Raw genomic sequence first — 23,891 nt, 5'->3', positions numbered from 1 at the left:
GAAATGTTGTAATGCTTCCTGATAACTCATATCTCCCCCCCCCCCCCCCCCCCCCAATGTGCCTGACCCACATTGCCATCCTTTCTCTGAAGCGTCTGCTAACCCCCCCCCCCCTCCCCCTCTCCCTCTTTTGTGTAGTTAGCAGAATTGAACAGTGTGTTTGGGCCAATCCACTGCTACAGAGGCTGGGGAACAGGCCCTCTACCCAGAGAGACATTTCCTTGTCCACATTGACTTGATGCTGGAAAGCGGAAACCACATTTTTGTGACAAGATGTGCTGCCCCACTGCACCTTAAAACTAAAAGAAAAGCAGAAAAATGCGGATGCTGAAAATCTGAAATAAAAACAGAAAATGCTGAGGTGGGGTGGAAATCAGTGGGTCTGGCAACATCTGTGGAGAGAAACAGAGTTTGAGTCAGTATGACTTCTTCACAGCTAATACTGGGTGATGGGAGTGTGGGTTTTCATTTTCTAGGGCCCCGGGTTCGGTTCCCAGCTTGGGTCGCTGTCTGTGCGGAGTCTGCACGTTCTCCCCGTGTCTGCGTGGGTTTCCTCCGGGTGCTCCGGTTTCCTCCCACAAGTCCCGAGATGTGCGGGTTAGGTGGATTGGCTATGCTAACTTGCCCTTAGTGTCCAAAAAGGTTAGGTGGGGTTACTGGGTTATAGGCATAGGGTGGAGATGTGGAATGGGTAGGGTGCTCTTTCCAAGGGTTGGTGCAGACCAGACAGGCCGAATGGCCTCCTTCTACACTGTAACTTTTATGATTTTGAAGGCATAATTGTGACCCAGAGTAAAAGAAAATTATAAGACCATAAGATTAAGGAACAGAAGTAGATATTTCGGCTCATGAATTCTGCTCCACTATTCAATGAGATCATGACTGATCTGATATGATAATACTCAACTCCACATTCCCGCCTTATCCCCATAACTCTTGATTGTAAGAGCATAAAATGTAACTAAAATTAATTCTGCATTCTCACTTTGGAGCCTTTCTCCTAACTCTTCATGGAGCACTGTGGTCATCATGGCGTTCTTCATTCTCACTGTGGGTGAATCTCAACATGTTTAAACTTCAACTGACTGAAGGAACGAAATATGAATCAAGTTTCAACCCATTAAAAAGAGAAATTGTCTCCTAGTTCCAAGCGAGATCTTTGGGAGTTTACACAGGAAGGGAAACTAAAACAGGATATGTGATTAAAACTGTCTTTATTCGAGTTTCTGCCTCTTTCGTCTAAGATTTATAACGTTTATAAAATGAGTTACAAGTTTTTTTTATGCCATGCATTTATATTTTTGTCTTTAATGATGCTTCGGTCTTATAAGGAAAAAGATACCCAGCCAAGCAGGGAAATGTTGGGAGGGAGACCAGACCTTTGACCAGATGCAAGTTTGTGGAGTTAATGGAAGGAATTCCATAGCATGATGTCCATCCAGGTGAAGGCAGCACAACCAGTGACTGTGGGAGAGGGAATAGACTTGAAACTGAAGAGTGGATGGAGGAAGCTGGAGATATGGTGCTTGATGGCTGGCAGAGATACGATGGCCAAAGGGCATCTTTCTGTGCTGTAAAACTCTATAACTCCATTAGCGTGGGGACAACATCATGAGGGGGACTTAAACACAAGACTGAACATTTTAATAGAGTACGAAGTCTTACAACACCAGGTTAAAGTCCAACAGGTTTGTTTCGATGTCACTAGCTTTCGGAGCGCTGCTCCTTCCTCAGGTGAAGGAGCAGCGCTCCGAAAGCTAGTGACATCGAAACAAACCTGTTGGACTTTAACCTGGTGTTGTAAGACTTCGTACCGTGCTCACCCCAGTCCAACGCCGGCATCTCCACATCATGGCATTTTAATAGAGGTTTGGGGGGACTGGATTTCCGTATGTCTCAGTGAGGTCAAGGACAATGGTGCAAAAGAGGATACTGGCAGAGGATCGGGTGCAGATCTTACTGTGCAATACTGGAGCGTGGCTTACTGGGAGAACATTGAATCTCTGTGCGTCAAAGCTACATGATCTGAGGAATGGGCAATGGTGGACAATATCATGGAGGTGGAAGTAGTTTGCTCGTGATGGTGGAAAGGATATAAAGTTGGAAATTTAAACAGGGTGCGCATATGAACGGCACAGCTAAAGCTGCACTGACTGGGGAGAGGGATGGGGTCGGGGATAAGGGAAGAGTTTGTGCTGGAAACCAAAGATGATGACTTCTCTTTGCCAATGTTTAGCAGGAGGACAGAATAGCTCATCCAAGATTTGATGCTGAAGAATCAAACTGGTAGCAAAGAGGTAATGCAGCATTGAGAGTAGAACTGGATGTAATTTGGAGTATTGCGTGCAGTTCTGGTCGCCACATTATAGAAAGGATGTAGAAGCATTGGAAAGGGTGCAGGGGAGATTTACCCGGATGTTGCCTGGTATGGAGGGAAGATCTTATGAGGAAAGGCTGTTTTCGTTAGAGAGAATGTTAAGAGGTGACTTAATAGAGGCATACAAGATGATCAGAGGATTAAATAGGGTGAACAGTGAGAGCCTTTTTCCTCGGATGGCGATGGCTTGCACGAGGGGACATAGCTTTAAATTGAGGGGAGATAGATATAGGACAGATGTCAGAGGTAGGTTCTTTATTCAGAGAGTAGTAGGGGCGTGGAATGCCCTGCCTGCAATGCAACAGTAGTGTACTCGCCAACATTAAGGGTGTTTAAATGGCCATTGGATAAACATATGGATGATAATGGAATAGTGTAGATGGGCTTAGATTGGTTTCATAGGTCGGTGCAACATCGAGGGCTGAAGGGCCTGTACTGTGCTATAATGTTCTATTGTAATTGGTGTACACTTGGAAGCTAGCCCCAAGGCTCGGGATTATGTTGCTACAGGTTAACAATGAAGATGAATGCAGGGGAAGAAGGGGGTTAGATTCCTGAGACTAATATGGTAGTTTCAAGTTCCGAGGAGAAACCATTGCAAGAGATGCTCTGGCTATGATCAAGAAGGAAGAGTGGAAACCAGGGCAAGTAGCCTCACAAAGCTGTGCAGAGGAGAAGCACAGCAGAAGGGTGGTGTGATTAATGAAAGGTCGCAAAGAGTCTTTCAAAGAATAAAAGACCATAAAAGTCTCAGTCGTGTAAAATACTGTTTGACATAATAACATTGGTCCTTGTTTGAACAGTGCAGTACTTGCACTAACATTTTAATAGTGGCTGGAACAGAGATCCAAAATTTGCCAGTTAATATGATCTATCCTCGGGCGCCACCCCAATTGCATTGGCTCCAGAAGCAGAACATCTTAGTATGTGATCCCCTATCCGATAAAATCCCAATACAATTACATTGGACTATAACCACTGTCATCTGGAAATCTGTTGTTCGGAAACACCAGTCATCCGGAAACGTTTTGAGTAGGCCAAACAACTCAGGGGTCACAGAACATGCAGTATAGATTTTAAAAGAACATTTTTATTATTGCTTTATAATGTTTATTAATTTTATTTATAGAATTTAATCACTGTTTTATGCTTCAGGTAAATATTTATATCTATCGTCTTTTGAGGCTCACACACTTATTTGTAAGGCATTCTAACATCATCCTATAATCCGGAAAATTCCAAAGTCCAGAAATGACTTGGTCCCAAGCACTGCAGGCTGGAACGGTTACATAGGAACATAGGAAAAGTAGTAGGCCATTCAAAGAACACACCAAGAACAAAGAAATGTACAGCACAGGAACAGGCCCTTCGGCCCTCCAAGCCCGTGCCGACCATGCTGCCCGACTAAGCTACAATTTTCTACGCTTCCTGGGTCCGTATCCTTCTATTCCCATCCTATTCATATATTTGTCAAGATGCCCTTTAAATGTCCCTATCGTCCCTGCTTCCACTACCTCCTCCGGTAGCGAGTTCCAGGCACCCACTCCCCTCTGCGTAAAAAACTTGCCTCGTACATCTACTCTAAACCTTGCCCCTCTCACCTTAAACCTATGCCCCCTAGTAATTGACCCCTCTACCCTGGGGAAAAGCCTCTGACTATCCACTCTGTCTATGCCCCTCATAATTTTGTAGACCTCTATCAGGTCTCCCCTCAACCTCCTTCGTTCCAGTGAGAACAAACCGAGTTTATTCAACCGCTCCTCATAGCTAATGCCCTCCATACCAGGCAACATTCTGGTAAATCTCTTCTGCACCCTCTCTAAAGCCTCCACATCCTTCTGGTAGTGTGGCGACCAGAATTGAACACTATACTCCAAGTGTGGCCTAACTAAGGTTCTATACAGCTGCAACATGACTTGCCAATTCTTATACTCAATGCCCCGGCCAATGAAGGCAAGCATGCCGTATGCCTTCTTGACTACCTTCTCCACCTGTGTTGCCCCTTTCAATGACCTGTGGACCTGTACTCCTAGATCTCTTTGACTTTCAATACTCTTGAGGGTTCTACCATTCACTGTATATTCCCTACCTGCATTAGACCTTCCAAAATGCATTACCTCACATTTGTCCGGATTAAACTCCATCTGCCATCTCTCCACCCAAGTCTCCAGACAATCTAAATCCTGCTGTATCCTCCGACAGTCCTCATCGCTATCCGCAATTCCACCAACCTTTGTGTCGTCTGCAAACTTACTAATCAGACCAGTTACATTTTCCTCCAAATCATTTATATATACTACAAAGAGCAAAGGTCCCAGCACTGATCCCTGTGGAACACCACTGATCACAGCCCTCCAATTAGAAAAGCATCCCTCCATTGCTACTCTCTGCCTTCTATGGCCTAGCCAGTTCTGTATCCACCTTGCCAGCTCACCCCTGATCCCGTGTGACTTCACCTTTTGTACTAGTCTACCATGAGGGACCTTGTCAAAGGCCTTACTGAAGTCCATATAGACAACATCTACTGCCCTACCTGCATCAATCATCTTAGTGACCTCCTCGAAAAACTCTATCAAGTTAGTGAGACACGACCTCCCCTTCACAAAACCGTGCTGCCTCTCACTAATACGTCCATTTGCTTCCAAATGGGAGTAGATCCTGTCTCGAAGAATTCTCTCCAGTAATTTCCCTACCACTGAAGTAAGGCTCACCGGCCTGTAGTTCCCGGGATTATCCTTGCTACCCTTCTTAAACAGAGGAACAACATTGGCTATTCTCCAGTCCTCCGGGACATCCCCTGAAGACAGCGAGGATCCAAAGATTTCTGTCAAGGCCTCAGCAATTTCGTCTCCAGCCTCCTTCAGTATTCTGGGGTAGATCCCATCAGGCCCTGGGGACTTATCTACCTTAATATTTTTTAAGACACCCAACACCTCGTCTTTTTGGATCACAATGTGACCCAGGCTATCTACACCCCCTTCTCCAGACTCAACATCTACCAATTCCTTCTCTTTGGTGAATACTGATGCAAAGTATTCATTTAGTACCTCGCCCATTTCCTCTGGCTCCACACATAGATTCCCTTGCCTATCCTTCAGTGGGCCAACCCTTTCCCTGGCTACCCTCTTGCTTTTTATGTACGTGTAAAAAGCTTTGGGATTTTCCTCAACCCTATTTGCCAATGACTTTTCGTGACCCCTTCTAGCCCTCCTGACTCCTTGCTTAAGTTCCTTCCTACTTTCCTTATATTCCACGCAGGCTTCGTCTGTTCCCAGCCTTTTAGCCCTGACAAATGCCTCCTTTTTCTTTTTGACGAGGCCTACAATATCACTCATCATCCAAGGTTCTCGAAAATTGCCGTATTTATCTTTCTTCCTCACAGGAACATGCCGGTCCTGTATTCCTTTCAACTGCCACTTGAAAGCCTCCCACATGTCAGATGTTGATTTGCCCTCAAACATCCGCCCCCAATCTATGTTCTTCAGTTCCCGCCTAATATTGTTATAATTAGCCTTCCCCCAATTTAGCACATTCATCCTCGGACCACTCTTATCCTTGTCCACCAGTACTTTAAAACTTACTGAATTGTGGTCACTGTTACCGAAATGCTCCCCTACTGAAACATCTACCACCTGGCCGGGCTCATTCCCCAATGCCAGGTCCAGTACCGCCCCTTCCCTAGTTGGACTGTCTACATATTGTTTTAAGAAGCCCTCCTGGATGCTCCTTACAAACTCCGCCCCGTCTAAGCCCCTGGCACTAAGTGAGTCCCAGTCAATATTGGGGAAGTTGAAGTCTCCCATCACAACAACCCTGTTGTTTTTACTCTTTTCCAAAATCTGTCTACCTATCTGCTCCTCTATCTCCCGCTGGCTGTTGGGAGGCCTGTAGTATACCCCCAACATTGTGACTGCACCCTTCTTATTCCTGATCTCTACCCATATAGCCTCACTGCCCTCTGAGGTGTCCTCTCGCAGTACAGCTGTGATATTCTCCCGAACAAGTAGCGCAACTCCACCTCCCCTTTTACATCCCCCTCTATCCTGCCTGAAACATCTAAATCCTGGAACGTTTAGCTGCCAATCCTGCCCATCCCTCAACCAGGTCTCTGTAATGGCAACAACATCATAGTTCCAAGTACTAATCCAAGCTCTAAGTTCATCTGCCTTACCCGTAATGCTCCTTGCATTAAAACATATGCACTTCAGGCCACCAGGCCCACTGTGTTCAGCAACTTCTCCCTGTCTGCTCTGCCTCAGAGCCACACTGTCCCTATTCCCCAGTTCTCCCTCAATGCTCTCACCTTCTGACCTATTGCTCCCGTGCCCACCCCCCTGCCATACTAGTTTAAACCCTCCCGTGTGACACTAGCAAACCTCGCGGCCAGGATATTTGCGCCTCTCCGGTTTAGATGCAACCCGTCCTTCTTATACAGGTCACACCTGCCCCAGAAGAGCTCCCACTGGTCCAGATAATGGAAACCCTCCCTCCTACACCAGCTGTTTAGCCACGTGTTTAGCTGCTCTATCTTCCTATTTCTAGCCTCACTAGCACGTGGCACAGGGAGTAATCCCGAGATTAAAACCCTCGAGGTCCTGTCTTTTAACTTTCTGCCTAGCTCCCTGAACTCCTGCTGCAGGACCCCATGCCCCTTCCTGCCTATGTCGTTAGTACCAATATGTACAACGACCTCTGCCTGTTTGCCCTCCCCTTCAGGATGCCCTCTACCCGTTCGGAGACATCCTGGATCCTGGTACCAGGGAGGCAACATACCATCCTGGAGTCTCTTTCACGTCCACAGAAGCGCCTATCTGTGCCCCTGACTATAGAGTCCCCTATTACTATTACTCTTCTGCGCTTTGACCCTCCCTTCTGAACATCAGAGCCAGCCGTGGTGCCACTGCTCTGGCTGCTGCTGTTTTCCCCTGATAGGCTATCCCCCCCGACAGTATCCAAAGGGGTATACCTGTTCGAGAGGGGGACAACCACAGGGGATTCCTGCACTGACTGCCTGCCCTTTCTGGTGGTCACCCATTTCTCTGCCTGCACCTTGGGTGTGACCACATTTACATAACTGCGATCTATGACGCTTTCCGCCACCTGCATGCTCCTAAGTGCATCCAATTGCTGCTCCAACCGAACCATGCGGTCTGTGAAGAGCTCCAGTTGGGTGCACTTTCTGCAGATGAAGCCACCCGGGACGCTGAAAGCCTCCCGGACCTGCCACATCTCACAGTCAGAGCACAGCACCCCTCTAACTGACATTGCGTCAATTAATTAAAATTAAAATTTGTCTTTTTTAAAAAAATTATATATTTTTTAATTTCAAAGTTACTGTCAACTATCTGTTTCCTAGCACTAGATTTCTAATAGAAATGCGATAGCTAACTATAGTACTCTGCGATCTCTGGCTTAGATATCCCTCTAACTTATAATTAAGTTATTATGTTTAATTAGTTACCAAATACTAGCCACTCTGGCCACAGCTTTTCTGTGATGTCACTTCAGTTTCCCCCCGACACACACAATTTGAAAAAAGGTATAAAAGTAAAAATAAGTAAAAATCACTTACTTACCTTCTTACCTTCTGAGTGTCTTAGATGTTCTCAGGTTCTCTCGCTGACAGAGACTGCTCCTCCACCTCCGAACCTTGACCTGCACAATGCTAATAATATAATAATAAAATATGGCACTTACCTCACACCAATGGGTCTTATTATTAGGTTAGAGGAGGAGGGCGGGTCGGAGACACTACACGTGTAGTGTCTCGGGTTTCCTCTCCACCAGAATTTATTGGTTGGAGGGGGGGGGACTTCCCAGAGGTCCGCGGGTCGAACTTCCGGTTCCCGCCTTATATAAAAACAAATAAAACAGAAAAGAAGAACAGACACGGGACCAGGTAAGGGTTTTTAAATTCGCTACTCACCTCCAACCTCATTCAGCCCATCAAGCCTGCTCCACCATTCAATACGATTATGGTTGATTGGACACGTCAATGCCTTTTACCCACGCTATCGTCATAACCCTTAATTGTTAATCAGAAACGTATCAGCCCCTACCTTAAACATACTCAATGACTGAGATTCCACAGCCCTCTGGGGTAGAAAATTCCAAAGATTCAGAAACTACTGTGTAAAGAAATTGCACCTCATCTCAGGCCGAAGTGGCTTCCTCCTTATTTGAAATTGTGACCCTGGTTCTAGGTTCCCCAGCGAGGCAAAACATCTTATCTGCACCTACCCTGTCTATTCCTGTATAAGTATTTTGTAAGTCTCAATGAGATCACGTCTCATTCTTAGAAACTCTAGAGAATACAAGCCCAGTTTCTCCAATCTCACTTCATAAGACAGTCCCGCAATCCCCGGAACAAGTCTGATGAACATTTGTTCCATTCCCTCTATGGCAATAAGATCCTCTCTAAGGTAAGAGGTAAGGGTACAGTGTATTATGCAAACTGGTCCCGAATATGACTCCATTACAGCTTGATTCTTAATGCAGTTACACAATGTACTGTCTTCCTGAATAAGATTCCAAGCTGATACAATGATGTTATAATTTGGCTTGGTTTTGAATGAGATTATTTTAATGCACTCATGTTCTCTCCAGCCCGCTGCTCACCAAGCCTGGTGGGAAATCAATGGCAGGAAACACCATCTCTGGGTTGTAAACTTTGCCGCTGTTTGCAATTGGGCAAAGATCTCTTCCAAGAATGTGAAACGTGAGTAATCATTTTTAGACCCTAACCAATCTTTACCCACGTACAAATGCTAAACTCTTGGTATTATAAAATGCTCTAATGTGGAAAAGATCACAAGGCCCTTTCATAAGGAGAGTGGAGATGAGGGAAATACATTAAATGATTGGACAATAAGCTACAATGCAGGAGTTAGAAGTGATCAAAAGCTTTATCAAAACAATGGATGTCAAGAAGCTTTCTTGAAAGTGGAAAGGCAGAGATTGTTTTAGAAGGGAATTCCAGAGAATGGCACTGAACCCAGGGAATGTGGGTTACAGTAAATGAAGATACTAACATATGTACAGACAAATAAAATCCATCCCATTTATCCAACCTGTCTTACACAATTGTGATACTTTTGTCCAAAGTTTCATCTGGGCTCAGGAAAACCTGACCTGTGCACTTTCAGGACTCAAAAAATTCGACTTACCCCTGTAGGAAATATCCCTATGATGAATTTCTGCATGAAAAGCACATCTTCGTTACAATATAGCACCTAATAGTGACCTTTGAAGATGTCAACCCATTTTGCACTTTGCAGAACATTTCTGACTCCTCAGCATTTACTTCACTTTCAAGCTTGGCATGCTTTTAATGGGCTTCCAACCCACAGAGCACCAGTTAATAAAGTGCAGGAGGAAATCGGAATTCCATCCTCAATTTAAAAAGGGAACTCAAATTCAATGGGGAGTGGGTGTGTGTTTTGTACACTAGGAATTTGTGAGCCTCAAATAGATGAAAGGAAAATAGAACAGGATTGGGAATACAGAAGAATATCAGAATCTCTCCAAATAATCAGTGCGGCCACAAACCAAAACGGGCCTCAACACCAAGGTAAAAATTCAGCCTTATATATCATAATTCTATCTTCTAGTCATCCAAACCTCTGCTGCCCATCTCTTAACACGCACCATGACCCATTCACCTAACACTCCTATGCTCACAATACCTCAGTCAAGATATTTTTGAATTAATGTTCTCAGAACAGTAAGTTTATGCAGTTAAGTTTAAAAAGTCTGGTATTAGATTTTTCGAGTGTTTCAAATGCCATTTAAACATTTAAAAATTGCAGTCCGTTTTCAAGGATTAAATCGTGTAATTTCCTCCTATAATAACTTGGTAATCTGTTATTCACCACAGACCAATGAGGCCTTCAGCCTGGCCAATTGGATGTGAAAGGGTCCGTGTTGGCTGCAACTACACAATAGTAAGAACAAATAGACCTGATGTTCATTGTCCAGGATGGTCATACACCAGCTACAAGTACCTCATCCGAGTGACTGGGTTCGTTTGGGATGCAGAAACTGGAGTGATTGGCACAACTGGATTTAAACAAAGTGATTTTGCACAACAGTTTGCTCCCTCAAATGTCAAACAGCAGGAAGAGATTCCCAATACTGGAAGCCCAGCTCAGCTGAACAGCATTAAGAAACAAAAAAGACGTCTGAAAACCAAGTTAAATAGCAAAAAAAAGAGGAAACAAGTCTAGGCGCTTTATTAGCAAGCATGTTGAATTTTATATAAAATAGTTTGAGAATTGCTCCAGGTATCTACTTTACACTAATTGTCTATCAACATGATTATGACTATTCCAATAGTTCAAAACTGGCAGACGTATTTAAGACACCACGTTGAGACAACCTAGATGTTGGAACTATAAAAACATACCTAGTCAGCTAAATTTGAAAAGCCATAAATGCTGGAGATGTGAAGTGCAGAAAATGCACAGCTGACCAAAAAGGTACATAGATTGAGTGAGAATGCCCATTATAGAACAGGAACTCGGATAACAGTTGATTCATGGTTGCTAACTGACCTGCTGTGCATTTTCTCTTTTCACAACTGTAATATTACAATAGGAGTCCAATGTTCTGAGATGGTACAGGATATTCAGGTTCACTCTCAACCTCTCCAAAGAACACGTGTAAATTGCGATGATTCACATTACCACCACCGTTTTTTGATAACTTGGATTGGGTTTCCATTTATGACCAATAGAATTACTATTGGCAAAACAACTTTTGTATTTTATTTTCTTTAGCGCTGAATGATACCGGTTCAGACTATCAATTCTCCTGCGATCAACTTCCCAAGTTCTTAACCCTGTACAACTCCATAAGGACTGGCTTAACTAAACCAGTACCCCCTTGCTGGACAGTTACTTTACAAGAAAGACCTTTCAATGTTCAAAAACAATTGTTCAACAAATCTCCCCAGAAGCTTTGAGATAACAAAATGCATTAAAAAGATCTATGTATCTACACAGGCATGGAATTTAAGTTTAGAAACATTAATCTTGTTACAGTTCAGTAACCAGCTGCTGCACTAAAATATAGCAAGGATATTTGGAGAAGATCGGTGACTGTACTGCAGACAAAATTTGTAATCTTTCCTCTGAAAAGCCAAAGAAGCTATTGTAGTTTCTATATTGCATATAGTGTGACCTGTAGTCACATAGTACACTTGTTTGAGGTTAAATGGTATATGTTCTTAATAAAAGTGTGGTTTCAGAATTGTAATAGACCAACAGTTGATTCACAACCATATTTTTAAATAAATCTTTTAAAATATTACTAGCAATTGAATTGTAGATTTTATTACTATAGACTAATTTACAGCTAATTTTACTCCAGTGAGATAAAATTTCAAATTCTACCACTAGACACTAATCACTGGCTTACATGCCAATCATTTTAATCTTTTATCAATATTTACACTGTACATTTAATTCTATACTTATTGCATCTGATAAAGAGCTGATCAGTTATTTATCTTTAAAACTGCAATTGCATGTGTAATAAATGGAAGTAAAAGGCATGTCGGATGAGATATCCGTGAAGTATGAAAGCAGACGTCTACAAAAAGCAGTTGGATATCATTTATATATGCTTTAATAGTACAATAAATAGTACATTACTGTTACACCAGATTTTTAAACAACGTTTGACTTTTGGTATAGTGTGTTCCCAGTAAGTGTTCATTACCGAGCAATATTTTTTATTTGCTCATGGCCAGTATTTATTGCCCATTCCTTAAGGTGGTGGTGGCAGTACATGAGAAATTTGCACTTAAGATTATTTGCAGACTGATTAAACATTTGCTTGTTCAAAAAGGCGAGGAAAAATAAAAACAGCATGCATGCAAGGTGCACAGACTGAACTTGTTTTCCTATGAAAGCTCTCCGCAAAATTTGTCCAAAAAAAGGGAATAAGTGTTGGGTTTGGTGTGGGAAGATGGGGAGATGGGCAAAATTCCAAAGTAATTTAATCAACAGAATAGGTTTTAAAGTAGCAGCACAGGGCACTGTATGAGCATGTGTAGATCACAATATATACTCTCATGATTTTTAAGTGCTCCTGATAAAATCCAAACTGAAAAGATCAGTTTAAGAGTTTAAATACTTTGTAAGAGTCCTTCTTGTCTATTTCCTTTTTTCACATTTACTTATTTTATTGTTTTGGTCCGTGGACCCATAATCAGGAGGTGCTTTTAAGCAAAAGACTCAGTTAAAACAGCCCGCTTGCCAAGACAGCGTGTTCCCAGGCTTTGGGAGAGGAGAAGCCAGACTCTTTGGCACCAGGTGATCTTAGGAACTGGTTTTGGAGGGAGTCCGTTCAATTGGTTAACGGGCAACGGTGGGTTGGCCAGGGATAGTGCTTGGCCTGACAACAGTCAGTGCTGCATGATGCTGTCTGAGAGAACTTAGAAAATTTTAGGCCTTGGAGGTGAAAGGAACTGTCTCTCTCTCGCTTGCTGAAGGATAAGAACTGCTCTATTGTTCAAAAAGCATGAGTGCCTGGCGCATCATTTGCTGTGAACCTAAAATGATGCTGAGTCTGCAGAGAAGGTAGACAACCTTGCCAGAAAAATCATCTCAAGCCTAGAAGGAAGTACCAAAACGAAAGCCTGAACCTCAGTAAGATATTAACTGGAATTCATCACAGTGCATTAAAGATCCTTATCCTTTTATTTTCATTAATATTTTCTTTCCCATCCCACCACCCTTTGTGCATGTGGATATATATTTTACATATAGAGTGGAGCGGAGAGGACGAGGGTTTGGGATAGGGGTAGTAGTTACATTTTCTGTCTGTTTAATTACAATAATGTACATAAAATCTTTTTAAATAAGATCTAATTTCACTATTGTTGCGACTCCGGGTCAGGTGATGCTGGAATTGACCATGCACGAGCGCAGGGTGTAATACAACTTTTCAAAAAAGATCCAACTATTTGTATTTACAGAGCACCATTTAATGGAGAAGTACCCAAGGAACCTCAGAGATTTGTGGTGGTTGAGCCAAAGGTGCTACTGGGAAGAGTGACCAAAATATTAGTTAAGAGATAGGTTTTAAAGAGGACACCCACACACACACACACACACACACACACACACACACACACACACACACAGAGGGATTTAGGAACAAAATTCAAGAGCATAACACGGAGCCAATAAATACATTGTCATTTGTGGGGGGAAAGGGGTGTACAAGGAGTCAAGTGGTGTATGTGGTGGTACAGTGGTAATGTCACTAGACTAGTAATCCAGAGGCCAGGGCTAATCATAGAATTTACAGTGCAGAAGGAGGCTATTCGGCCCATCGAGTCTGCACCGGCTCTTGGAAAGAGCACCCTACCCAAGGCCAACACCGCCACCCTATCCCCATAACCCAGTAACCCCAACCAACACTAAGGGCAATTTTGGACACTAAGGGCAATTTATCATGGCCAATCCACCTAACCTGCACATCTTTGGACTGTGGGAGGAAACCGGAGCACCCGGAGGAAACCCATGCACACACGGGGAGGATGTGCAGACTCCGCACCGACAGTGACCCAAGCTGGAATCTCACCTGGGACCCTGGGGCTGTGAAGCAATTGTGCTATCCACAAGGCTACCGTGCTGCCCCTAATGCTCTGGGGACATGGGCTTGAGTCCCACCATGGCAGCTGGTGGAATTTAAATTCAGTTCACAAGCTAGTCTTGGTAAGGAACCATGAAGCCATTGACATAAAAACCCAACTGGTCTGGCTTACATATGACCCACAGCAATTGACTGTGAAATGGCCTAAGAACCCACTCAGATGTATCAAAACCACTATAAAGTCTAAAAAGGGAACAAAAAACTGGACTGATACAAAAGGGAACGAAACAGGCATTGACCCAGGCACCGGAAATAACAATGACAATTTAGCCATGAGGAGAGGTTGAATAAACTGGATTTGTTCTCACTGGAACGACAGAGGTTGAGGGACGACCTGATTGAGGTCTACAAAATTATGAGGGTCATAGACAGGGTGAATAGTCAGACTTTTTCCCAGGGAACAGGGGTCAATTACTTGAGGACATAGGTTTAAGGTGCGAGGGGCAAGGTTTAGAGGAGATGTACGAGGCAAGTTTTTTTTTTATTTTTTTTAAACAGAGGGTAGTGGGTACCTGGAACTCGCTGCAGTAGGAAGGTGGTGGAAGCAGGGACTATAGTGACGTTTAAGGGGCATCTTGACAAATACATGAATAGGATGGGAATAGAGGGATACGGACTCCGGAAGTGTAGAAGATTTTAGTTTAGACGGGCAGCATGGTCGGCGCTGGCTTGGAGGGCCGAAGGGCCTGTTCCTGTGCTGTACTTTTCTTTGTTCTTTGGCAAGCCCAGCCCGGTCACCCCAGAAAAATCAGCAACATCTGGAGGCGTGTGCCAAAATTGGGAGGTTGTCCCACAGATGAGTCAACCAACATTCTGACATATAAACAATGTGTGAGATGCCACCATCACCATCCCTATGTATGTCCTGACCCACAAACAGGACAGATGCACCAGAGGTGGCGGCACAGTGGTTATAGTCAGGAGGGAGTTGTGCTGGGAATTCGCAACAGACTCTGGACCCCATGAAGTCACTTGGCATCAGATCAAACAAGGGCAAGGAAGCCACCTGTTGATTACCACCAATCACCCCACCTCAGCTATGAATCAGTACTCCTCTATGTTGAATAGCACTTGCAGAGTCCTAAAGGGCATAACTGCTCGACTGGGTCTGAGACAGGTGTGAGGGAACCAAGAGGGAGAAAACCTACTTGGACCTTGTCCTCACCAACTTGCTTGCCGTAAATGCACCTGTCCACGACAGTATTGCTGGGAGTGACCACCAAAAAGTCCATATGAAATGAAATCCCGTCTTCATATTGAGAATACTCTCCGTCGTACTGTGTGGCATTACCACTGTACAAAATGGGATAGATTTTGAACATCTCCAGCAACACAAAACAAGACATCCATGAGGAGCTGTGGGCCATCAGCAGCACAATTTTATACAACCACAATCTGTAACCTCACAGCTCAGCATATCTCCCACTCTATCATTACCATCAACCCTGGTTCAATGAAGAGTGCAAGGGGACATGTCAGGAGCAGCACCAGGCATGCCTAAAAATGGGGCATGACCATCCTGGTGAAACTACAACAAATGGCTACTTGCATTCCAAACAGCGAAGGCAGCAAGTGGCAGAGTTAAGCAATCCCATAACCAATAGATCTGATGTAAGCTCCTTAGTCCTACCACAGATTGAGGTGGACAATTAAACAACTAACAGGAAGAGGAGCTCCCCAAATATCCCCATCTACAATGATGGGGGAGACCAGCACAAAAGTGCAAAAGATAAGGATTGAAGCATTTACAGCCATCTTAAGTCAGAAATGGCAAGTGGATGACCTATCTCTGCCTCCTGAGGTCCCCAGCATCAGTTGTTAGTCAGCCAATTCGATTCACTCTACTATATCAAGAAATGGCTGAAGGAACTGCCAACTGCAAACGCAAGGAGTCCCGATAACATTCCAGCAATAGTACCAACGATTAATGCTTCAGATCCAGCTGCTCCCTTAGCCAAGTTGTTGGATTACAGCAACAAGGGGACATTGAAAAGCGGGAGGAGAGAGAGCCGGGACAGTGAAAACAGAGCGAGAGGAAAGTGAGCCAGGACATTGAAAACAGCGCGAGTGGAGAGAGAGCCGGGAGATTTAAAAAGCGCGGGAGATTTTAAAAACGCAGGAGCTACGAGTCAGAGCGGAGATTTAAAAAGATCGCGACCTAGTTTCGGGAGCGGTTCGGAGGAGGAGGAGCAGTCTCTGTCAGGGAGAGAACCTGAGAACATCTAAGACACTCAGAAGGTAAGAAGGTAAGTAAGTGATTTTTACTCATTTTTACTTTTATACCTTTTTCAAATTGTGTGTGTGTGGGGGGGGGAAACTGAAGTGACATCACAGAAAAGCTGTGACCCGAGTGGCTGGTTGGGAATCTACACAAAATTAAAAAAATTAAGCATTGGTAACTAGTTAAACATAATTACTTAATTATAATTTCAAGGGGTATCTAAGCCAGAGATCGGAGAGTACTATATTTAGCTTTCGCATTTATATTAGAAATCTAGTGCTAGGAAACAGATAGTTAACAGTAACTTTTAAAAAATAAAATGTAAAATTTTTTTTTTAAACTTTTAATTTTAATTAATTGACACAATGTCAGTTAGAGGGGTGCCGTGCTCTGACTGTGAAATGTGGCAGGTCCGGGAGGCTTCCAGCGTCCCGGATGGCTTCATCTGCAGAAAGTGCACCCAACTGGAGCTCCTCACAGACCGCATGGTTCGGCTGGAGCAGCAATTGGATGCACTTAGGAGCATGCAGGTGGCGGAAAGCGTCATAGATCGCAGTTATATAAATGTGGTCACACCCAAGGTGCAGGCAGAGAAATGGGTGACCACCAGAAAGGGCAGGCAGTCAGTGCAGGAATCCCCTGTGGTTGTCCCCCTCTCGAACAGGTACACCCCTTTGGATACTGTCGGGGGGGATAGCCTATCAGGGGAAAACAGCAGCAGCCAGAGCAGTGGCACCACGGCTGGCTCTGATTTTCAGAAGGGCGGGTCAAAGCGCAGAAGAGCAATAGTAATAGGGGACTCTATAGTCAGGGGCACAGATAGGTGCTTCTGTGGACGTGAAAGACACTCCAGGATGGTATGTTGCCTCCCTGGTGCCAGGATGTCTCCGAACGGGTAGAGAGCATCCTGAAGGGGGAGGGCAAACAGGCAGAGGTTGTTGTACATATTGGTACTAACGACATAGGCAGGAAGGGGCATGGGGTCCTGCAGCAGGAGTTTAGGGAGCTAGGCAGAAAGTTAAAAGACAGGACCTCTAGGGTTGTAATCTCAGGATTACTCCCTGTGTCACATGCCAGTGAGGCTAGAAATAGGAAGATAGAGCAGCTAAACACGTGGCTAAACAGCTGGTGTAGGAGGGAGGGTTTCCGTTATCTGGACCACTGGGAGCTCTTCCGGGGCAGGTGTGACCTGTATAAGGACGGGTTGCATCTAAACTGGAGAGGCATAAATATCCTGGCCGCGAGGTTTGCTAGTGTCACACGGGAGGGTTTAAACTAGTATGGCAGGGGGGTGGGCACGGGAGCAAAAGGTCAGAAGGTGAGAGCATTGAGGGAAAACTAGGGAATAGGGACAGTGTGGCTCTGAGGCAGAGCAGACAGGGAGAAGTTGCTGAACACAGCGGGTCTGGTGGCCTGAAGTGCATATGTTTTAATGCAAGAAATATTACGGGTAAGGCAGATGAACTTAGAGCTTGGATTAGTACTTGGAACTATGATGCTGTTGCCATTACAGAGACCTGGTTGAGGGAAGGGCAGGATTGGCAGCTAAACGTTCCAGGATTTAGATGTTTCAGGCGGGATAGAGGGGGATGTTAAAGGGGTGGCGGAGTTGCGCTACTGGTTAGGGAGAATATCACAGCTATACTGCGGGAGGACACCTCAGAGGGCAGTGAGGCTATATGGGTAGAGATCAGGAATAAGAAGGGTGCAGTCACAATGTTGGGGGTTTACTACAGGCCTCCCAACAGCCAGCGGGAGATAGAGGAGCAGATAGGTAGACAGATTTTGGAAAAGAGTAAAAACAACAGGGTTGTGGTGATGGGAGACTTCAACTTCCCCAATATTGACTGGGACTCACTTAGTGCCAGGGGCTTAGATGGGGCGGAGTTTGTAAGGAGCATCCAGGAGGGCTTCTTAAAACAAAATGTAGACAGTCCAACTTGGGAAGGGGCGGTACTGGACCTGGTATTGGGGAATGAGCCCGGCCAGGTGGTAGATGTTTCAGTAGGGGAGCATTTCGGGAACAATGACCACAATTCAGTAAATTTTAAAGTGCTGGTGGACAAGGATAAGAGTGGTCCTAGGGTGAATGTGCTAAATTGGGGGAAGGCTAATTATAGCAATATTAGGCGGGAACTGAAGAACATAGATTGGGGGCGGATGTTTGAGGGCAAATCAACATCTGACATGTGGGAGGTATTCAAGTGTCAGTTGAAATGAATTCAGGACTGGCATGTTCCTGTGAGGAAGAAGGATAAATACGGCAATTTTCAGGAACCTTGGATAACGAGAGATATTGTAGGCCTCGTCAAAAAGAAAAAGGAGGCATTTGTCAGGGCTAAAAGGCTGGGAACAGACAAAGCATGTGTGGAATATAAAGAAAGTAGGAAGGAACTTAAGCAAGGAGTCAGGAGGGCTAGAATGGGGTCACGAAAAGTCATTGGCAAATAGGGTTAAGGAAAATCCCAAGGCTTTTTACACGTACATAAAAAGCAAGAGGGTAGCCAGGGAAAGGGTTGGCCCACTGAAGGATAGGCAAGGGAATCTATGTGTGGAGCCAGAGGAAATGGGTGAGGTATTAAATGAATACTTTGCTTCAGTATTCACCAAAGAGAAGAAATTGGTAGATGTTGAGTCTGGAGAAGGGTGTGTAGATAGCCTGGGTCACATTGAGATCCACAAAGACGAGGTGTTGGGCGTCTTAAAAAATATTAAGGTAGATAAGTCCCCAGGGCCTGATGGGATCTACCCCAGAATACTGAAGGAGGCTGGAGAGGAAATTGCTGTGGCCTTGACAGAAATCTTTGGATCCTCACTGTCTTCAGGTGATGTCCCGGAGGACTGGAGAATAGCCAATGTTGTTCCTCTGTTTAAGAAGGGTAGCAAGGATAATCCAGGGAACTACAGGCCGGTGAGCCTTACTTCAGTGGTAGGGAAATTACTGGAGAGAATTCTTCGAGACAGGATCTACTCCCATTTGGAAGCAAATGGATGTATTAGTGAGAGGCAGCATGGTTTTGTGAAGGGGAGGTCGTGTCTCACTAACTTGATAGAGTTTTTCGAGGAGGTCACTAAGATGATTGATGCAGGTAGGGCAGTGAATGTTGTCTATATGGACTTCAGTAAGGCCTTTGACAAGGTCCCTCATGGTAGACTAGTACAAAAGGTGAAGTCACACGGGATCAGGGGTGAGCTGGCAAGGTGGATACAGAACTGGCTAGGTCTTAGAAGGCAGAGAGTAGCAATGGAAGGATGCTTTTCTAATTGGAGGGCTGTGACCAGTGGTGTTCCACAGGGATCAGTGCTGGGACCTTTGCTCTTTGTAGTATATATAAATGATTTGGAGGAAAATGTAACTGGTCTGATTAGTAAGTTTGCAGACGACACAAAGGTTGGTGGAATTGCGGATAGCGATGAGGACTGTCAGAGGATACAGCAGGATTTAGATTGTTTGGAGACTTGGGCGGAGAGATGGCAGATGGAGTTTAATCCGGACAAATGTGAGGTAATGCATTTTGGAAGGTCTAATGCAGGTAGGGAATATACAGTGAATGGTAGAACCCTCAAGAGTATTGAAAGTCAAAGAGATCTAGGAGTACAGGTCCACAGGTCATTGAAAGGGGCAACACAGGTGGAGAAGGTAGTCAAGAAGGCATATAGCATGCTTGCCTTCATTGGCTGGCGCATTGAGTATAAGAATTGGCAAGTCATGTTGCAGCTGTATAGAACCTTAGTTAGGCCACACTTGGAGTTTCGTGTTCAATTCTGGTCGCCACACTACCAGAAGGATGTGGAGGCTTTAGAGAGGGTGCAGAAGAGATTTACCAGAATGTTGCCTGGTATGGAGGGCATTATCTATGGGGAGCAGTTGAATAAACTCGGTTTGTTCTCACTGGAACAAAGGAGGTTGAGGGGCGACCTGATAAGAGGTCTACAAAATTATGAGGGGCATAGACAGAGTGGATAGTCAGAGGCTTTTCCCCGGGGCCGAGGGGTCAATTACTAGGGGGCATAGGTTTAAGGTGAGAGGGGCAAGGTTTAGAGTAGATGTACGAGGCAAGTTTTTTACGCAGAGAGTAGTGGGTGCCTGGAACCCGCTACCGGAGGAGGTGGTGGAAGCAGGGACGATAGTGACATTTAAGGGGCATCTTGACAAATACATGAATAGGATGGGAAGAGAGGGATACGGACCCAGGAAGTGTAGAAGATTGTAGTTTAGTCGGGCAGCATGGTCGGCGCGGGCTTGGAGGGCCGAAGGGCCTGTTCCTGTGCTGTACATTTCTTTGTTCTTTGTTCTAATACTGGCCAGGCAATATGGAGAACTGCCCAGGAATGTCCTGTCCACAAAAAGCAGTTAACATCTAACTCTTTCAATTATCACCCCATCAGCCTTCATGGTCATGGCAGGGGTCATTCGTGCTATCGAACAGCACTTACCGATAACCTGCTCATTGATGCTGTTTGAGTTCTGCCAGGCCCACTCAGCGCCTAACCATATTACAGCCTTAGTGCAAACATGGACTAAAGAGCGAAACTCAAATGAAAGTGGTTGCCGTAACATCAAAGCAGCATTTGACCAAGTATGGTATTAAGGAGCCCTAGCAAAACTGTAGCAGTCAAAGGGAATTGGGAGGAAACATTTCTGTTGAGTGAAGTCATACTGGTGCAAAGGTAGATGGTCATGGTTGTTGGAGGTCAATGGTCTTGAGGATCTAACAGAACAAGGCTGTAAGCAATTAGTAAGCAATCTTGGTGAGCAGGGAGGGGAATGGAATTGTCACAAAGGTCTGTTACAAAACCAGATGTAAAGGTGATTGCTTCAGTCTTAATGCTTAGCTGGACAAAAAACTGTGTCGCAGTCAAGACTGGATTTCTGAAGAGGTTGCAGAACTTGCCAAATCTTTGTACAGGTTGAAGTTCATTTCTGAAGAGTTTGTCAAAAATCAGCACTTTTTTCTTATTCATTGTAGTCTTTCTAGTCAGTGCAGATGGTCTAGTAAATTTGGGAGTAATGAAATGAAAATCGCTTAGTCACAAGTAGGCTTCAAATGAAGTTACTGTGAAAAGCCCCTAGTCGCCACATTCCGGCGCCTGTTCGGGGAGGCTGGTACAGGAATTGAACCGTGCTGCTGGCCTGCCTTGGTCTGCTTTCAAAGCCAGCGATTTAGCCCTGTGCTAAACCAGCCCCTGGTAAATGTCTCTTAAAAAATGTCAACTCTCAAAGAGAGAAGGGTTACAGTTATGATCCAAGTGTCACATGGGTGAAAAGCTTCCTGTGATCAAAGGAGGCAAGATTTTAACCAACATACAGCCATTAGCACAGATGAATTTGCAGAAAGAGTGGATAGCACTCTCCAAAAGAGATTCAGAACACCATCTCAAGGGGCAAGCATCTTCCTCCCAGTGGCACAGAGTTAACTAGTTCATTTAGACAAGATTGCTTCATTTCTGGAAACATTTTTTTTTTTAAAGTAGAATTTTGCATTTAATATAGAACTTTTGCAGAATATAAAAATAATAGTAACCAAAACTATATCACACGCTGCCACCGCATGTGACAGTATTACATAATCTACATGTTCTGGTCCTGCCCCAGCCTCGGGACGGCCTTTTTAGAGGCCATGTCCAGGGATGTGGGGGTTGAGATGGAGCTGTGCTAGAGCTCTGGACCGGGAAAGGGGCAGACACCCTGGCCTTTGCCTCACCGATCGCCAGGCAGAGACTTCTGCTAGGATGCATGTCAGCAGTGCCACCCAGGGCCTCGGAGTGGCTCTCAAACCTGGCCGAGTTCCTGAAACTAGAAAAAATAATATACTCAATAAGGGGTGCAAGGAGAGATTCCACGATACATGGAGGAAGTTCACAAACCTCTTTGCAGACCTGTTCACCACCTGGATGAAAGGGAGCTTGCGGATAGCAGAGAAGAAATGGGGAGGTTGGCCACTCGCAGGAAGGGACAGATCACTCCCACATGTCAAACCTGGGAAGTGGACCATCCTAGCCTCCCTTGAGAACCATTGGGGGGGCGGGGGCCACATGATAGATGTCAGGGTCAGGGCCACGCACATTTAGGCACATTGCCTGGTTCTTCTTTGGCATTTGTATGATAGTAGTCTTCTTGAAGCAGGTTGAAACCTTGAAACAGAGTAGGGAGAGGTTGAAGATGTCTAAGAATACACCCGCCAGCTGGTCCGCACAGTATTTGAGTGCATGACCAGTGACTCTGTCAGGGCCCTTTGCTTTATGTGGGTTCATTTTCAGGAAGGCTGATATGACTTCTGAGGCTGGCTGTGATGGTAGGTATGGGTGTGTCCGAGGCTGTTGGGGCAGTTGACAACGGTTTCTTGGCTTCCTCCTCAAAACAAGCATCAAGTTCATTGGGGAGGGGTGCTCTGTTGCCAGAGATTATACTTGGCTTTGCTTTGTAGCCTGTAGTATTGTTTAAGCCTTGCCACAACAGACGAGAGTTTGGGACTCTAGCTTAATCTGGTATTATCTCTGGATGGTTTTGCGGGCATTGTACCTAGATTTCTTGTATAGGTCAGGATCACCCGTCTTGAATATCTCAGATCTGGACTTCAATAGGGAGTTGATCTCCCGGTTAAATCATGGTTTCAGGTTGGGGAACACACACACTAACCTCTTTGGCATGCAATCTTCGACACACACTGATGAAGATGGTGATGGCACACTCGTCTAGGTGAGTTCTTGAACATGGACCAGTCCACTGACTCCAAGCAGTCGTGTAGGAGTTCTTCCATTGCCTCGGACCAGCATTGTACAACCTTCCTAGCCGGATTCTCCCGCTTGCCTCGGACCAACATTGTACAACCTTCCGAGCCGGATTCTCCCGCTTAAGTTTTTGCTTATATGCCGAGAGAAGGAGTACCGTCTTGTGGTCCGATTTTCCGCAATGTGGTCGGGGGATGGATCGGTAGGCACCTTTGATGTTTGTGCAGCAGTCGTCAAGGATGTTGGGGCTCCTGGTGGGGCAGGTGATGTTTTGGTGGAATTTTGGCAGTACACTCAGGGTTGGTCTGGTTGAAGTCCCCAGCCACAATGAATAAGGCCTCTTGGTATTCTGTTTCACTGCTGTTCATCATAGTGTACAATTTATCAAGCGCCTTCTTCACTTCCACCTGGGGTGGGACGTAGACTGCTGTGATGATGGTAGAGGTGAACACCCATGGAAGGTAGTTATGGGTGGCATACTTGTGTATAATTATTATTAAACGTTAAAAGTCCCAATAAGAATTTCTGGAAACATTGCTAATTATTAGCATATAAAGTTTAATCTATTTAATAGATTGGTTATTTAATTTATTACTATAATGTCTTTCCTTTAATAACCCAATTCTAAATTAATCACAATTTAAATCCAATACGGAGATATTTTTAACCTCCACTATGTAACTCATCTTAAATGCTAATACAACTCACCCAAAACGGTCATGCAGAATCGGAGACAAATTTCAAAATCAACTCCTGGACATTGACTGGTGGGATACCAACATGGCTCCTTAAGGAGTTAAGGGAAGAGGTGAAGATTTGTCCCATGCTGAACCAACACAAATGTATTTGTTGTTACAATAATCATCCTGTAACTTCCACTTGTTTCTTTTTTAAATG

This window comes from Scyliorhinus torazame, chromosome 13 (genome assembly GCF_047496885.1).
Source record: "Scyliorhinus torazame isolate Kashiwa2021f chromosome 13, sScyTor2.1, whole genome shotgun sequence".
In the NCBI taxonomy this organism is placed as follows: Eukaryota; Metazoa; Chordata; class Chondrichthyes; order Carcharhiniformes; family Scyliorhinidae; genus Scyliorhinus; species Scyliorhinus torazame.
The sequence above is the reverse complement of the archived record's forward strand: the minus strand, read 5'-3'. Positions refer to the sequence as shown.